This window comes from Salmo trutta, chromosome 11, assembly GCF_901001165.1.
Source record: "Salmo trutta chromosome 11, fSalTru1.1, whole genome shotgun sequence".
Lineage (NCBI taxonomy): Eukaryota > Metazoa > Chordata > Actinopteri > Salmoniformes > Salmonidae > Salmo > Salmo trutta.
Window position 1 is genome coordinate 17,620,620 of NC_042967.1, and position 18,661 is coordinate 17,639,280.

The 18,661-nt window shown below is 45.7% G+C and overlaps 1 long non-coding RNA gene across 1 annotated transcript; it reads left to right on the forward strand.

Annotated features, from left to right (window-relative positions):
- Positions 1-1,716: 1,716 nt before the first annotated feature.
- On the forward strand, positions 1,717-2,918 carry LOC115202040 (uncharacterized). The gene is made up of 2 exons (XR_003879882.1): positions 1,717-1,853; positions 2,746-2,918. It is a non-coding gene; the product is annotated as an uncharacterized LOC115202040 (long non-coding RNA).
- Positions 2,919-18,661: the final 15,743 nt, after the last annotated feature.

Consider the following 18,661-nt stretch of genomic DNA (forward strand, 5'->3'; position numbering starts at 1 on the left):
CCCTGCTCCTCTCTCCTCATCCTTCCCCTGCACCTCTCTCCTCCTTCCCCTCTCTCGTCCTTCCCTTGCTCCTCTCTCCACCTTTTTCCCTGCTCCCCTCTCCTCCTTCCCCTGCTCTTCTCTCCTCCTTCCCCTGCTCCTCTCTTCTCCCACTCTGTGTGTGTCCGTGTGTGTGTAGGGGGTCTTGTCCTCACAGCAGGGGGAGGTACAGAGGTACCAAGGCATGTTCCCCCAGCTAATGTTTTATGACTGAGTCGTCCCCCCCACACACACACACACACACACACACACACACACAACAGCCCCTTCCCCTTCCAGTCCACTAGACTCACTGAGGTAGTTCCAGTGGAACCCACATGCTGCATACATAATGACATGACATTATCATTTGTATAAGCATGATGGATATTTGCATAACTGTCCATTAAGTCTGGCAGATGTGAAGAGGCCGGCACTCAGTCCACTGTTCCTTTAATTAACACCAGAGAGATGAACCCTGACCCCCACATTGTGTGTGTTTGTGGTGCGTGCGCGGCACAGAAGACCAACCACGTGTGTGTGTGTGTGTGTGTGTGTGTGTGTGTGTGTGTGTGTGTGTGTGTGTGTGTGTGTGTGCTGGAGTGTAATGTAAACATGATTAATACAGAGCTTCAGAGGCCCACTGTTGTAGTTCTACTGAGACCGGACAAACACACACACATGCATGTACAAAAGCAGTTATCCTTGAGATAGCGGTAATTAAAATGCAAAACAAGGTGTTTGAAACATGTCCAGTGGCAGTCCTTCATCCGTCTGCACCGTGTCGACCAACAGCACATGGAGAAAACAAGGCCCTTCTTAAGTTCCTCTCTCAGCTAGAGCTGTCGGGCCGTTAAATCAGCAGAAACACCCATCATTCACATTGCATTAGACTCACACAGCAAGAGTCCCAAATGGCACCCTGTTCCCTCCCTTTGGGCCTTGGTCAAACGTAGTGTTTGGGACGATGCCGTAGTGACTAATTTTCATAAAAACACGTTATTTAAAAAATAATCTATGATATGATTGTAAAAACCACAGGCAGGTAAATGTCAGAATATAAGCCTTAGTGATGATTATGAAGAGCTTACATTACACTGCTTACATGGACATTAGTTCCTCTCAGGCCTGGCTTCAGCCCTGGCTTCAGCCTATAGCTAAGTAGAGGACTGTTGAAGGATGTCAGTGCTGACATCAGATCCATTCAATAGGCCCTCCACACACCCATTACACTTCCCACGGTCTTCTAGCTAGTTATACTACCAGACAACATGCTGCAGTGGGGAATATGGTCGAGGGAGGGGGAGCGAATCATTCTCATCTTTTGTCATTGAGGTGATTTTAACCGTCCCGTCATCTTTTGTCATTGAGGTGTTTTAACCGTCCCAAAATAACTATAAATTGCCTCGTTAGCATACTAAAGGGTGTGTGCGCGCGTGTGTGTGTGTGCGCGCGCTTGTGAGGGGTAGTGTGTGTGTGTGTGTTTGTAATGTTGTGCTGTGTGTTTCAGTTATCTGCCTGGTGGGACTGTGTGTGTGGTAGTGTGTTTGTTATGTTGTGCTATGTGGGAGCGATTAGTGTGTGTGTGTGTGTGTGTGTGGGGGATGTTGTGCTGTGTGTGTGTGTGCTGTGTGTGTGTGTGTGTGTGTGTGTGTAATGTTGTGCTGTGTGTGTGTGTGTGTGTGTGTGTGTGTGTGTGTGTGTGTGTGTGTGTGTGTGTGTAATGTTGTGCTGTGTGTTTCAGTTATCTGCCTGGTGGGACTGGGCCTGGTCGTGTTCTTCTTCAGCTTCCTGCTGTCCATCTTCAGGTCCAAGTACCACGGCTACCCCTACAGGTAACACACACACCTGGACTTCACCATTTACCAAGGTCATTCACACAATTAGGGCCAGGAGTTTTCCTGGACACGTGACTTAACCAGGAAAACATCTGTGCCCAGAGTTTTTCAGGTGAGGTGGTCTGGATAAACTCCTGGCCCTACATAGTGAATGAATAGAGTACTTCACTCCAGGTCTCCAGGGGATCTACATTGAATCAGGGGTGGCTAAGTTCACACCATCCACCCTCTAACATGGAACACATCCAGACACTTTTCACCCAGAACATCCCAGTGTTGCATTTTTTCCTAACCGAGCGAACCCAAACTGCACCTGGAAGTCAACTTCACCCACTTTAGAACGTTGTCAGATGAGTCGTCAGATGAGTCGTCAGATGAGTCGTCAGATGCTTTATCCTAAAGAAGAAGCTGAGTGAAGGATTTTGTCAGCCTCGGCTCGAATCAGCGGCTTCGTCCCAAATAGTGCCCTTTTTTCTTTTATGAGCACTACTTTTGTCCAGGACCCGTCGAGATCTAGTAGGGTACCATTTAGGACACATCCAGATTCTCCACATATCAGAATATAGATGCCTTCAAGTAACACCCTTAATCATCAAACAACAGTTAGCAGCACGCAGTCCAAGAGAACTTCTGAACAACACTTAATACAGTCAGATCACAATGAAATCTACTGAACGACACTTAATACTGTCAGATCACAATGAAATCTACTGAACGACACTTAATACAGTCAGATCACAATGAAATCTACTGAACGACACTTAATACAGTCAGATCACAATGAAATCTACTGAACGACACTTAATACAGTCAGATCGCAGTTGACTTTGTCACACACTAACTGGCAAGCGCTCTGTAATCACACGCTCTGTCTCTCTGTCTCTTTCAGCTTCCTTATAAAGTGAGTGAGGCGCCGTCTTCAGAGTGAAGGGTGAAGAGGCTACTTGATGCTGCTAGCTGAGAGGCTGCAGACACGGGGACAGGGTGCATGGGACTGGAGGGGTCCTTTCAACTGCTGTATTCAATCTACTTAATAAATTATAATGTGACAAACTGAGAAAAGAGACACTCCTACCTATTTGATTAGTACAGTTATCACACACACCTGTTCTGAAGGAGTTGAGCTCTTGAGGGTCTGAATGTGTTTTATTTGACAGTGTCTGACCAAATGACAGAGAGACAGAGGACAGGAGAAGAGGAAAGAGAGAGAGACATGCTGAGGAGAACTGGAAAAGAGAAAAGAGAGAGATGCTGAGGAAAGAGAGAGAGATAGATGCTGAGGAGAAGAGGAAAGAGAGAGCGAGAGAGAGAGACATGCTGAGGAGAACTGGAGAAGAGGAAAGAGATGCTGAGGAGAAGAGGAAAGAGAGAGATGCTGAGGAGAAGAGGAAAGAGAGAGATGCTGAGGAGAAGAGGAAAGAGAGAGATGCTGAGGAGAAGAGGAAAGAGAGAGATGCTGAGGAGAAGAGGAAAGAGAGAGATGCTGAGGAGAAGAGGAAAGAGAGAGATGCTGAGGAGAAGAGAGAGATGCTGAGAAGAAGAGGAAAGAGAGAGAGAGAGAGAGAGAGAGAGATGCTGAGGAGAAGAGGAAAGAGAGAGATGCTGAGGAGAAGAGAGAGATGCTGAGAAGAAGAGGAAAGAGAGAGAGAGAGAGAGAGAGAGAGAGAGATGCTGAGGAGAAGAGGAAAGAGAGAGATGCTGAGGAGAAGAGGAAAGAGAGAGATGCTGAGGAGAAGAGAGAGATGCTGAGAAGAAGAGGAAAGAGAGAGAGAGAGAGAGAGATGCTGAGGAGAAGAGGAAAGAGAGAGATGCTGAGGAGAAGAGGAAAGAGAGAGATGCTGAGGAGAAGAGAGAGATGCTGAGAAGAAGAGGAAAGAGAGAGAGAGAGAGAGATGCTGAGGAGAAGAGGAAAGAGAGAGATGCTGAGGAGAAGAGGAAAGAGAGAGATGCTGAGGAGAAGAGGAAAGAGAGAGATGCTGAGGAGAAGAGGAAAGAGAGAGATGCTGAGGAGAAGAGGAAAGAGAGAGATGCTGAGGAGAAGAGGAAAGAGAGAGATGCTGAGGAGAAGAGGAAAGAGAGAGATGCTGAGGAGAAGAGGAAAGAGAGAGATGCTGAGGAGAAGAGGAAAGAGAGAGATGCTGAGGAGAAGAGGAAAGAGAGAGAGAGAGAGAGAGAGAGATGCTGAGGAGAAGAGAGAGATGCTGAGGAGAAGAGGAAAGAGAGAGATGCTGAGGAGAAGAGGAAAGAGAGAGATGCTGAGGAGAAGAGGAAAGAGAGAGATGCTGAGGAGAAGAGGAAAGAGAAAAGGATGTAGAGAGACAGAAGGTTAGATAGGTGTGTGTGTGTGTGTGAGAGAGAATCAGCTGCAGCCAATGACTGAAGAATGAACGTAAGTAAGCGTGGTGATGTAGAAGGTGTGTGTGTTTCTCTCTCATCTACTGTTCTAGACAGTAGAGCTGCAGCACTGGAGGCTGCTGAGGGGAGGACGGCTCATAATAAGGGCTGGAAAACCACGTTGGATGCCATTCCATTGACTCCGTTCCAGCCATTACTATGAGCCGTCCTCCCCTCAGCAGCCTCCTCTGGTGCAGCATCACTAGTAGTTATAGAGTATGCAGTGATACAGTCAATATTACAACAGTACCACATCAACATCAAATCACATGTTATTTGTCCCATTCATCGTAAACAACAGGTGTAGACTAACAGTGAAATACTTACTTACGGGCCCTCGCCCAACAATACAGAGAGAAAAACCCAAAATAATAACGAGCAATACATACACGAGTAATGATAACTTGGCTATATTCACGGCAAAGGAGGCTGCTGAGGGAGGGACGTATCATAGTAATGGCCGTAACAGAGCAAATGGAATGGCATCAAACACATGGAAACCATGTATTTGATACCATTCCCCTCCAGCCATTACCATGAGCCTGTCCTCCCCAATGAAGGTCCAGCCTACGTGATACAGGGTACCAGTACCGAGTCGATTTGCAGGGGTACGCGGTAATTGAGGTAGATGGGTACATACAGTGCATTCGGAAAGTATTCAGACCCCTTGACTTTTTCCACATTTTGTTACAGCCTTATTCAAAAATTGATTAAATCAGTTTTTCCCCTTATCAATCTACACACAATACCCCATAATGAAAAAGCAAAAACAGTTTTAGACATTTTTACCCCCCAAAATATAATGAAATATCACATTTACATAAGTATTCAGACTCTTTATTCGGTACTTTGTTGAAGCACCTTTGGTAGTGATTACAGCCTCGAGTCTTCTTAGGTATGATGCTAAAAGCTTGGCAAAACTTTATTTGGGGAGTTTCTCACATTCTCTGCAGATCCTCTCAAGCTCTTCAGGTTGGATGTGGAGCGTCTTGGCTGTGTGCTTAGGGTCGTTGTCCTGTTGAAAGGTGAACCTTCGCCCCAGTCTGAGGTCCTGAGCGCTCTGTAGCAGGTTGTCATCAAGGATCTCTCTGTACTTTGCTCTTTTCATCTTTCCCTCGCTCCTGACTAGTCTCCCAGTCCCTGCCGCTGAAAATCATCCCCACAGAATCATGCTTCCACCACCATGCTTCACCGTAGGGATGGTGCCAGGTTTCCTCCAGACGTGACGCTTGGCATTCAGCCCAAAGAGTGCAATCTTGGTTTCATCAGACCAGAGAATCTTGTTTCTCATGGTCTGAGAGTCCTTTAGATGCCTTTTGGCAAACTCCAAGCAGGCTGTCATATGCCTTTTACTGAGGAGTGGCTTCCTTCTGGCCACTCTACCATTAAGGTCTGATTGGTGGAGTGCTGCAGAGATGGTTGTCCTTCTGCAAGGTTCTCCCATCTCCACAGAGGAACTCTGGAGCTTTGTCAGAGTGACCAAAGGGGGTTCTTGGTCACCTCCCTGACCAAGGCCCTTGTCCCCTGATTGCTTAGTTTGGCCTTGCGGCCAGCTCTCGGCAGAGTTTTGGTGGTTCCAAACTTCTTCCATTTTTAAGAATGATGGAGGCCACTGTGTTCTTGGGGACCTTCAATGCTGCAGAAATCTTTTGGAACCCTTCCCCAGATCTGTGCCTCGACACAATCCTGTCTCGGAGCTCTACAGACAATTCCTTTGACCTCATGGCTTGGTTTTTGCTCTGAAATGCATTGTCACCTGTGGGATCTTATATAGACAGGTGTGTGCTTTTCCAAATCATGTCCAATCAATATAATTTACCACAGGTGGACTCCAATCAAGTTGTAGAAACATCTCAAGGATGATCAATGGAAACAGGATGCACCTGAGCTCAATTTCGAGTCTCATAGCAAATGGTCTGAATACTTATGTAAATAAGGTATTTCTGTTTTAAATTTGTAATACATTTGCAAGCATTTCTAAAAACCTGTTTTCGCTCTGTCATTAACATTGTGGGGTATTGTGTGAAGATTGATGAGGACATTTTTTTATTTAATCTATTTTTGAATAAGGCTGTAAAGTAGCAAAATGTGGAAAAAGTCAAGGGGTCTGAATACTTTCCGAATGCACTGTGTAGATATAGCCCAACTCCTCTCCATGAACTGTGTAGATATACCCCAACTCCTCTCCATGAACTGTGTAGATATACCTCAACTCCTCTCCATGAACTGTGTAGATATACCCCAACTCCTCTCCATGCTCTGTGTAGATATACCCCAACTCCTCTCCATGCTCTGTGTAGATATACCCCAACTCCTCTCCATGAACTGTGTAGATATACCCCAACTCCTCTCCATGAACTGTGTAGATATACCCCAACTCCTCTCCATGAACTGTATAGATATACCCCAACTCCTCTCCATGCACTGTGTAGATATACCCCAACTCCTCTCCATGAACTGTGTAGATATACCCCAACTCCTCTCCATGAACTGTGTAGATATACCCCAACTCCTCTCCATGCACTGTGTAGATATACCCCAACTCCTCTCCATGCTCTATGTAGATATACCCCAACTCCTCTCCATGCTCTATGTAGATATACCCCAACTCCTCTCCATGAACTGTGTAGATATACCCCAACTCCTCTCCATGCTCTGTGTAGATATACCCCAACTCCTCTCCATGAACTGTGTAGATATACCCAACTCCTCTCCATGAACTGTGTAGATATACCCCAACTCCTCTCCATGAACTGTGTAGATATACCCCAACTCCTCTCCATGAACTGTGTAGATATACCCCAACTCCTCTCCATGAACTGTGTAGATATACCCCAACTCCTCTCCATGAACTGTGTAGATATACCTCAACTCCTCTCCATGAACTGTGTAGATATACCCCAACTCCTCTCCATGAACTGTGTAGATATACCCCAACTCCTCTCCATGCTCTGTGTAGATATACCCCAACTCCTCTCCATGAACTGTGTAGATATACCCCAACTCCTCTCCATGAACTGTGTAGATATACCCCAACTCCTCTCCATGAACTGTGTAGATATACCCCAACTCCTCTCCATGCTCTGTGTAGATATACCCCAACTCCTCTCCATGAACTGTGTAGATATACCTCAACTCCTCTCCATGAACTGTGTAGATATACCCCAACTCCTCTCCATGCTCTATGTAGATATACCCCAACTCCTCTCCATGCTCTGTGTAGATATACCCCAACTCCTCTCCATGAACTGTGTAGATATACCCCAACTCCTCTCCATGAACTGTGTAGATATACCCCAACTCCTCTCCATGAACTGTGTAGATATACCCCAACTCCTCTCCATGCTCTGTGTAGATATACCCCAACTCCTCTCCATGAACTGTGTAGATATACCCCAACTCCTCTCCATGAACTGTGTAGATATACCCCAACTCCTCTCCATGCTCTGTGTAGATATACCCCAACTCCTCTCCATGAACTGTGTAGATATACCCCAACTCCTCTCCAAAGTTTTCAGCTCAGTTTTCTGTCAAGTCCAAACACAGTCCAGCTCCAACATAAGGGACTTCCAGTCTCCACAACTCATTATTAGCATTTCACTGTTGTTGTTGATGTTTTCTCTTGTTCCTGTTCTGGTTGGTGTTGCATTGCATCAGGACGGCAGGACGATGCCAAGTTAGTGGCCAAACAAACATCTAATCAAAGCGTCCAAGTTACATGAGAAGGAATACCACCATCTGTCGTAGGACTGACTGTCTGTCAGCGGACATTATCAACATCCACCTGATCTGTTGTTTACCACTGAAATCTGTTTTTTCATCTTTTGTTCATTTATCTGCCTCTTTCTCTCTCTCACTCCCCCCCCCCCGGCGTGTCCCAAATCTGTCTTGCCTACTACTTATTAAAACTGCCTGCTGTGTACTAATCGTACTACATACTATTTACAATGTTCTGTTTAGTGAGAACGAATGCAGTAAGCAACAAATCAACAAATCAAATCAAGGGATTGGCGCTTGTTCGCCGCCATTTGTTCATTTTTGTGAAGTGCGTCCCCTACTCTAATTTTATTAGCTCTTGTAAAAAAAAAACGTAGATGTGAAAAGACGATTCCTAAATAGTGTGCAGTGAATTCTACTTGATGATAAGCCGAAAAGAGTATGACATCCTGGCATTTAAAGCATACTTCTTTTTTAAAGTTTCACATACTATAAAACATTAACATTTTTGCATACCCCAAAGTCATCCTATTTAGTATGGTTATTCGGACACGGCCTCTCTCTCCTCCCTCCCCCCCTCTCTCTGTCAGTACTGTATAATGAGGGACCGTCAATGACGTAAACAAAGCAAGACGGTTCTGTCAGTTTCGCTGTCAGTCACACAGACTAGGGTGTCAGTTCTCCACTTAATGCCTGAGGAAAACCAGATTTGAGTCAGAACCAAAGCAGCCCAGCTTGTGAGTGGTAATCATAGCCCTGCTGTGCTAGTTACTCCTTAGCAGATCATCACCGTAGGTTTTACAGCATATTGCAGTGCTGCGAGATGGTCTGCTGGTACCTACTTTAAAAGGGCAATCTGGAATTCAAGCAACAACAAAGTGGTTACCCCAACACTTTCTGGTAATCAGATGAGGGATAGGGCTGGAGAAATAGAAACCCTCTCAAATTCATTGATGCATTTCTAAGTTTATTGATAAGTTATATTCTATAAGAATCAGTTTAGCATTTAAATCATTCATTTAAAAGTAAAATAATGTTTTACCAATCCCAGATTTCCCCTTTAAAGTGTTGCATGTACTGTATCTAAGAATAGTTGTTTTCTTCAGGTTTGGGAGCTGAAATGTACTGTAAAAGAGGTCAGTGGTACACTGTTATACATTGGTATACAGTTCAAGTCAATGAGATACAGATCAGGTCCCAGTGGGAGCGTTTTACACGCATATGCGCCTAAATATGTAGCTGTGCGACCTGGAATGTTTATTTAGGAACACCAGTGCGCCTAGAAAAATGAAGGATTCTAGCTTTATTATCTCAAATGTTTTTCATTGTGCTCCTAAATTTCTTTGTGTGCTCCTACATTTTCCAACTTTGGCGCACACGTGCTCCTTGTAAAAAAAGGGCAGTGCAGAGGTCTGGGTGAGTGATCTACATTTCAGGTCAGTGAGATACCGTTAATCCTCTGGGATCAGACACCGTAGAAAAACATAGATGTGAAGATTCAATGGGGACTTTGTAAACATTCGGCAGCAAGGCATTTTTCCAAGACAAGTTTTCGACTTTTTGAACTACTCACCCGCGTCTGGGATTTATATTCACCCATCTCCACGACTACGTCTGCTGGGAAATCTATCGGTGACCAATGACAGAAGGTTTTGTAACCTACACTACATGACCAAAAGTATGTAGACACCTGATCATCCAACATCTCATTCCAAAGTCATGGGCATTAATATGGAGTTGGTCCATCCTTTGCTGCTATAACAGCCTCCACTCTTCTGGGAAGGCTTTCCACTAGATGCTGGACTTGCTGCGGGGACTTGCTTCCATTCAGCCACAAGAGTATTAGTAAGGTTGGGCACAGATGTTGGGTGATTAGGCCTGGCTTGCAGTCGGCGTTCCAATTCATCCCAAAGGTGTTCGATGGGGTTGAGGTCAGTCAAGTTCTTCCACACCGATCTCGACAAACCATTTCTGTATGAACCTCGCTTTGTGCATGGGGGCATTGTCATGCTGAAACAGGAAAGGGCCTTCCCTAAACTGTTGCCACAAAGTTGGAAGCACAGAATCATCTAAAATGTTATTGTATGCTGTAGCGTAAGATTTCCCTTCACTGAAACTAAGGGGCCCGAACCATGAAAACAGCCCCAGACCATTATTCCTCTTCCACCACACTTTACAGTTGGCACTATGCATTTGGGCAGGCAGGGTTCTCTTGGCATCCACCAAAACCAGATTCATCCGTCGGACTGGCAGATTGTGAAGTGTGATTCATCACTCCACAGAACGCGTTTCCACTGCTCCAGAGCCCAATGGCGGCGAGCTTTACACCACTCCAGCCAGCGCTTGACGTTGCATATGATGATCTTAGGCTTGTGTGCAGTTGCTCAGCCATGGAAACCCATTTCATGGAGCTCCTGACAAGCAGTTCTTGTGCTGACGTTGCTTCCAGAGGCAGTTTGGAACTTTAATGAGTGTTGCAACCGAGGACAGACGACAAGACCTTAATATGTGGTCACTCACATTTCCATGGAAACTCCTACCAGACACAAGTGCAGTGGCCATCTTATTTTGATCCTTATTTTATCCTCTAGGGGAGTCGAGGAAAAACAGCCAAAACAAGGCAATTATATAACTCACAAACACAATTTGCATTTCCTTCTCATGTCCTCTAAATATAACTTTCAAAAGTAACGTTTAATTGCACACTTTTTTGTATTTTTTATTTCTGCTGCATTGAGGCGGAGGGTTTTTGAAGTCGCTCAGGCATTTTCTATATATTTTTCTTCTTCTAGGGCTGTAATTACACACGTTGATCTGAGAAGTGGAGAGAAACTTTCTAGCACTCCCATTTAAACACAGCAGCCTCGGTTAAGAACATCAATCACCTCACCTAACTCTCAGCATTAGAAAGATGGTTCGAAAACATGAACTATGTTCAATATAGAGCTTTTTTGACAGTTATTTTCATCTTTTTTAATACAGATATGTGCATTTCTTTGACTAGGCATTATATGATATGATCAGACTTGGCTTCAAATATTGTTTGAAATCTTTCAAATACTTTTTTTGCCTGTCTGGTGAACGAGGTTTGACGTTTTGAGACTTCGATTGGTTCATTAAACCAGTCCAGCTTAATCAAGCATAAACACACGTTTTAATGATTTAGAAATATTATTTGACTGGATATGATGTTGACTAGCTGTGGTTAAAACATACAGTAACTCCCTGGGGGAAAGACAAGTCATTTGAAACATCCCAGCCTGTCTTTCAGTCAACTCCAATCTCTCTCTCGCTCTCTCTCAGGGCAAAGTAAAGAAGACAATCATGACTCATCACTTTTCAATTAGCAGTTTAATCGGTGCAAATTCATTAATTAATTAAAGTGCTCAGGTGGAACCAAACGCTGCCTGAAGCGGATCCCCAGGGGAACCAGAAGGGCGCGACACCACTCAAACAGCTCTCCTCTGGAGTTTCAAACAGGAACCAAAATAAGATGGCAGAACACGAGCTTTGATCATTCCGTGAAACACCAGCCTATTTTCCCCTATAAACAAAACATCAAATGGCCCTTTAATTAATGAAGGGAAAACATCCTCTCTAAGTCTAAGATACCATCCACTGGTACTGTGCAACATTAAAGAGCCACTGTTTTAGTCAAGATGCTATTGTTGAACAAATCCTTTAAAGTCAGAATAATTGAATTCAAGGGAAGGCCCCTCCACCTACCTAATCAAGGAAGACGTTAAACTTATTTCCTTATGAATACTTTTATCCTCTGGAAAACTTCATCCAGCCCTCATCTTCGTCTTCGAGCCCATATCCTTGGAGAGGCTTCCTTAACCACCAGAATCGTCGGAGACGGCAACAGCCTCGTTGCCGCAGGGACCACAGCTCTTGTGCTTAGTCGGGTGTGTTCACCAAAAATAGCCCAGTGGACACGTTACATGGGCGTTACCGGGGCGACGGGCTATTTTATACCTGACTCTAACAACGAGCTCGGCTCCCGACAACCTTAGAAGAAAGCCGGTGCCAGAGGTTAGCGCGGTTACAGAGGAAATCAAGGCCTCGTTTGCATATCCCATCCCTCCCTTGTTGTGGTCTCCGCAGAGATGAGTCGAGAGAATCACAACTTTTTTCGCCTTCCTTTGTGTGTAACTCACAGAAAAAAAAGACATTTATTTTTAGTTGTCTTTGAACATAACAGTAGCTGCAGGTGTGGCTGCACTGTGAGAGCCAGCCGTGCCGTAAATGTATACATCAATATATATATATGCAGACCCCACCTCGTCAGCAAAGCAACAAACACCATCTCCCAGGGTGGGATGTCATTAAAATAAATTGCTGTGTACACCGGGCGGAGACGCGGTGCGGAGCGCTGAGCTGCGAAACAAGGGATGTTTAAGACGCGGACACATAGCCTCCGTGTCCCCCTGAGGAGAGTGATGCGGCTTTGAGGGAAAAACACACTTTGTACGCTGTAATTAACACCCCGCTGGGTTGTGTGTGTGTGTGTGTGTGTGTCTCTCTCTCACGACTCACTGCCATTCTCCCAACTACCATCTCCACCACCTCTGGGTCTGGGCCCAGTTGGTCATATGACGCAGGTTAAAAACCCAGGAAGCGGCGGTTGAGGTCAGCTGGGGCGCCACCATTTTGTGTGCCCAGTTGGGACGCAACAAAGTTCCCACCCACGCATTTCAACCATAACTGAAACAGTGATTTTACATTACTGAACTGTATTCTTATGACTGTCAGACTGTGGTATAGAGAAACACACACTGCCCCCGCCGCCATGGTTACTTCATAAAAACAATCCCTTATTATAATCATCCTATAATATATTCTACTCAAATCTTCTCTTTGTTGTCGTGTTACAATAGCTGTCTCTGCAAGCCTTAATGTGACCGAGCCCATCTATTGTGATTAGGAAGAGGATTTGTTTCCTAACCAACCTCTAGAAAATGTATTAAACTCACCACACTGAGACTCATTAGATAGTGAATATCTTGTCTCCATCTATACACACCAGACAGAAAGCATATTGTTTTCATTCGTTTAAAATATCACCACAGTGATGAGAATAGCAATGTCGGTAGGGACTGGAGGGAGTCAGCCAACGAGGAGAAAAAAACGAGTTGGAAAGCAGCCACTGAAGGCGAGAAGAGAAGAAGAGATATATTCATTTATTTTTTTATAATAACATCCTCTACAGGTATTGTACTATCCTCCACCATGCCCCACCTCGGCCATTTTATAATTAGCCGGTTGATAGCAAAGGGCTCTTTTGAGAGAGAGTGAGAGGGAAGGAGAGAGGGAGTTAATTTTTGAGTATGCTGTTAACTGTCCTATCCTGAGCAGCAGCGTGGGGGAGAGACATTTTCAGGGAAGAGATGTAGGAGTCATTCCCTCACACAACTGTCAAGAGTCAATTTACGGTTTGCCACTTTCTGACTGAGAAGTCCTGGGGAATGGATAGTACCGAGGTTCCACTGTCCCTGACTGGACCAGGGTGTTATGTACTGGGGAATGGATAGTACCGAGGTTCCACTGTCCCTGACTGGACCAGGGTGTTATGTACTGGGGAATGGATAGTACCGAGGTTCCACTGTCCCTGACTGGACCAGGGTTTTATGTACTGGGGAATGGATAGTACTGAGGTTCTACTGTCCCTGACTGGACCAGGGTTTTATGTACTGGGGAATGGATAGTACTGAGGTTCTACTGTCCCTGACTGGACCAAGGTGTTATGTACTGGGGAATGGATAGTACTGAGGTTCTACTGTCCCTGACTGGACCAAGGTGTTATGTCCTGGGGAATGGATAGTACTGAGGTTACACTCTGTCCCTGACTGGACCAAGGTGTTATGTCCTGGGGAATGGATAGTACTGAGGTTCTACTGTCCCTGACTGGACCAGGGTTTTATGTCCTGGGGAATGGATAGTACTGAGGTTCTACTGTCCCTGACTGGACCAAGGTGTTATGTACTGGGGAATGGATAGTACTGAGGTTCCACTGTCCCTGACTGGACCAGGGTGTTATGTCCTGGGGAATGGATAGTACTGAGGTTCTACTGTCCCTGACTGGACCAGGGTTTTATGTACTGGGGAATGGATAGTACTGAGGTTCTACTGTCCCTGACTGGACCAAGGTGTTATGTCCTGGGGAATGGAGAGCACTGAGGTTACACTCTGTCCCTGACTGGACCAAGGTGTTATGTACTGGGGAATGGATAGTACTGAGGTTCTACTGTCCCTGACTGGACCAAGGTGTTATGTACTGGGGAATGGATAGTACTGAGGTTCTACTGTCCCTGACTGGACCAAGGTGTTATGTCCTGGGGAATGGAGAGCACTGAGGTTACACTCTGTCCCTGACTGGACCAAGGTGTTATTTTACTGGGGAATGGATAGTACTGAGGTTACACTCTGTCCCTGACTGGACCAAGGTGTTATGTCCTGGGGAATGGATAGTACTGAGGTTACACTCTGTCCCTGACTGGACCAAGGTGTTATGTCCTGGGGAATGGATAGTACTGAGGTTCCACTGTCCCTGACTGGACCAAGGTGTTATGTACTGGGGAATGGATAGTACTGAGGTTACACTCTGTCCCTGACTGGACCAGGGTTTTATGTACTGGGGAATGGATAGTACTGAGGTTCTACTGTCCCTGACTGGACCAGGGTTTTATGTACTGGGAAATGGATAGTACTGAGGTTCTACTGTCCCTGACTGGACCAAGGTGTTATGTACTGGGGAATGGATAGTACTGAGGTTACACTCTGTCCCTGACTGGACCAAGGTGTTATGTACTGGGGAATGGATAGTACTGAGGTTCTACTGTCCCTGACTGGACCAGGGTGTTATGTACTGGGGAATGGATAGTACTGAGGTTCTACTCTGTCCCTGACTCGTTTTTCCTCACTTTGCCGACAAACTACTCAATTGGGTTTGTCCCAAATGGCACCCTATTCCCTATATATTATAGTGCACTACTTTTGACTAGAACCCTATGGGCCATGGTCAAAAGTAGTGCACTAAATAGGGAGTAGGGTGTGAGTTGGGACATAACCTAAGTATGCTGAAGCCCAATATAATTTTCCTCTTCTGGTATAACTGGTTAATTTCACAGTAGAATTCTACTTAATATAATATATGTACATACTGGTCAAAAGTAGTGCACTCAATTTGAGAACGGGGTGCCATTTGGGATGCATACCAAGACTGAATCATCAGCCTGAAGAATATCCAGCTCCCCTTCAGATCCCATTAATAATGGATGGCCATGAGGGGTTGTAGAGTTATCTTCACTAGACTGATGTATGGTGGCTGGGGTGTCATGAATCAACACGCTGTGCAATAAAACCAGCACCGTTAAAAGCATGTTATTTTATATGGGGCCGCGAGCTGACTTCTGGTCATGTGATATCTCTGACAGACTCTTATCGGCCAGGCTTTAGGGTCTCTGTGTAGTTGATATTTCATGTTAGGGACATAGCGAGAGAGGGCGCGACTCAAAACAATGTTAATATGCAGAGGAGATCATCAATTGTGACCCGAGGGCAGTGAATTAAAAGTCATTTTGTGGAAAAATACCACTTATACCCTCATAAAAATGCAGCCTCTTCTGGTGTTGATGTCTGAATAAAAAAAAACACTTTTGGGCTCATTAGAGAGCTATTGTCTTAATAAAGGAGTAGGTTTTCTCATGCAGAGTTCTAGTTTTCAATAGCATGGTTTACAATGGGCCATGTAAACTGTGGTGAGTCTTGTTCCGTTCACCACGGTTGCGTCCCAAATAGCACCCTATTCCCTATATAGAGCACTGCTTTTGACCACAGGCCTATAGACGGGTTAGCTGACAACCTTAGGAAAACAATGCGCGCGTCAGTGGGGCAGAATGCCATGTGTTGTTACAGTTCTGAATGGCCCAATCCCTAGAAACAATGACAAGAAACGACCATCGTAGGTGACTCGTTTCAGCTAGTTTTATCGTGTTCTTGATGTCTTGTTTTGAGGAGTTTTGACTGGTGTCACAATATGGTGTCGCAAAATATTTGCTAGCTAGCTAACCAACAACTGATGTCAACAGTCTAAGCCAACCCTGTCTGTTTTGCCCCATAGTTGCACACGCCTCTGTGTTGTTGCTAACCAAACATCCCGTCTATGGAACCTTGTCAAAAGTAGTGCACTACAAAGGCAAGTGGCTGCCACTGGGGACATAAATCATAAAATTCTTCAGTAGCATATTATTCTAGCCCGCTAATATTGGCACGTGCCATGGGTTTCTCCCTTAAATGTAATCCAACAATAAAGTAGAGGCTGGAACGGTCATGTAACGTTTAACAAACCTGTTATTATTTTAGTGTTTCAATTCCTGGGCTACATTAAAAAAAAGAGGATTGTTCTTGCAAGTAATGAAAAAAAAAAATGAAATTGCCCCCAAGTTTAGTTATTGCTATTCTTAAAGTGCATATGTTGCAGCTGAACTCTTGGTCTTATTGGAAGAGGTCTGCAGTGTGGGTGAAACTAGGAAAGATTGGAGCTCCGGACAGTTGGACATTAGTGTAGTGGTCTACGGTGTTTCTCTCTCTCTCTCTCCATCTCTCCCTCTCTCCATCTCTCCCCATCTCTCCATCTCTCTCCCTCTCTCTCCATCTCTCTCCATCTCCATCTCTCTCACTACATTCTTTGCAATGCGTGGGCTGTATTTAAAGATGGCCTCCCGTAAAATGTTGAAACGGTGATAATGGAAACTGCCTGGGGGTGGCAGTTTGACAAACAAGTGTTATTAAAGAAATGGTTTTATCAATGTGTTTATGGCTTACACTGCCCTGCCACATTACAGGGGGTGGGATATGAGTCTATACCAATAAATGTGTTTGTTTTTATCGTTCTTCTCTTTTGTTCCTTTTTGAAAGTCTGCAGTGAATATAAGGGAAAAGGAGGGAGGGGGGTTGGCCCAAGCATTAACTTCATCCCTTGTTTTGTTCTTGGTTTTTTCATTCATGCTGCAACTATCCTCAGTTGATTTCTCAATCAACAAAAACCCTTGCTGTGTTTGTATGGCTGCTAATGATGACCGGTGAAGATAGATTTTCTTATTCTTTTGTTGTTTGTTTTTTTTCTTCCGTGGACATTCCATCTTCCTGCCTGTCTGGCCAGTTTAACAGTCGTTAAATGACTGGCGCTTCCTGAGGAGTCTGGGTAATGTGGTCCCCGCAGCCCACTTCCTGTCAGTCCTGTCGTCTGGGTAACAAGGGATGTCATGTTTTTGACGCGTGTTTCCATGAAAGGGTCGCACCTTATCTATAAGCCGTGAGCAGCCGGGGACAGTTCTGATAGATGGGTGATAGGTGGTGGAAGAGACGTGGGCATACAGGCGGGGACAGTTCTGATAGGTGGTGGAAGAGACGTGGGCATACAGGCGGGGACAGTTCTGATAGATGGGTGATAGGTGGTGGAAGAGACGTGGGCATACAGGCGGGGACAGTTCTGATAGGTGGTGGAAGAGACGTGGGCATACAGGCGGGGACAGTTCTGATAGATGGGTGATAGGTGGTGGAAGAGACGTGGGCATACAGGCAGGGACAGTTCTGATAGATGGGTGATAGGTAGTGGAAGAGACGTGGGTATACAGGCGGGGACAGTTCTGATAGATGGGTGATAGGTGGTGGAAGAGACGTGGGTATACAGGCAGGGACAGTTCTGATAGATGGGTGATAGGTAGTGGAAGAGACGTGGGTATACAGGCAGAGACAGTTCTGATAGATGGGTGATTAGGTGGTGGAAGAGACGTGGGTATACAGGCGGGGACAGTTCTGATAGATGGGTGATAGGTAGTGGAAGAGACGTGGGTATACAGGCAGAGACAGTTCTGATAGATGGGTGATAGGTGGTGGAAGAGACGTGGGTATACAGGCGGGGACAGTTCTGATAGATGGGTGATAGGTGGTGGAAGAGACGTGGGCATACAGGCGGGGACAGTTCTGATAGATGGGTGATAGGTGGTGGAAGAGACGTGGGCATACAGGCGGGGACAGTTCTGATAGATGGGTGATAGGTGGTGGAAGAGACGTGGGCATACAGGCGGGGACAGTTCTGATAGATGGGTGATAGGTGGTGGAAGAGACGTGGGCATACAGGCGGGGACAGTTCTGATAGATGGGTGATAGGTGGTGGAAGAGACGTGGGCATACAGCCGGGGACAGTTCTGATAGATGGGTGATAGGTGGTGGAAGAGACGTGGGCATACAGGCGGGGACAGTTCTGATGGGTGATAGGTGGTGGAAGAGACGTGGGCATACAGGCGGGGACAGTTCTGATAGATGGGTGATAGGTGGTGGAAGAGACGTGGGCATACAGGCGGGGACAGTTCTGATAGATGGGTGATAGGTGGTGGAAGAGACGTGGGCATACAGCCGGGGACAGTTCTGATAGATGGGTGATAGGTGGTGGAAGAGACGTGGGCATACAGGCGGGGACAGTTCTGATGGGTGATAGGTGGTGGAAGAGACGTGGGCATACAGGCGGGGACAGTTCTGATAGATGGGTGATAGGTGGTGGAATAGACGTGGGCATACAGGCGGGGACAGTTCTGATAGGTGGTGGAAGAGACGTGGGCATACAGGCGGGGACAGTTCTGATGGGTGATAGGTGGTGGAAGAGACGTGGGCATACAGGCGGGGACAGTTCT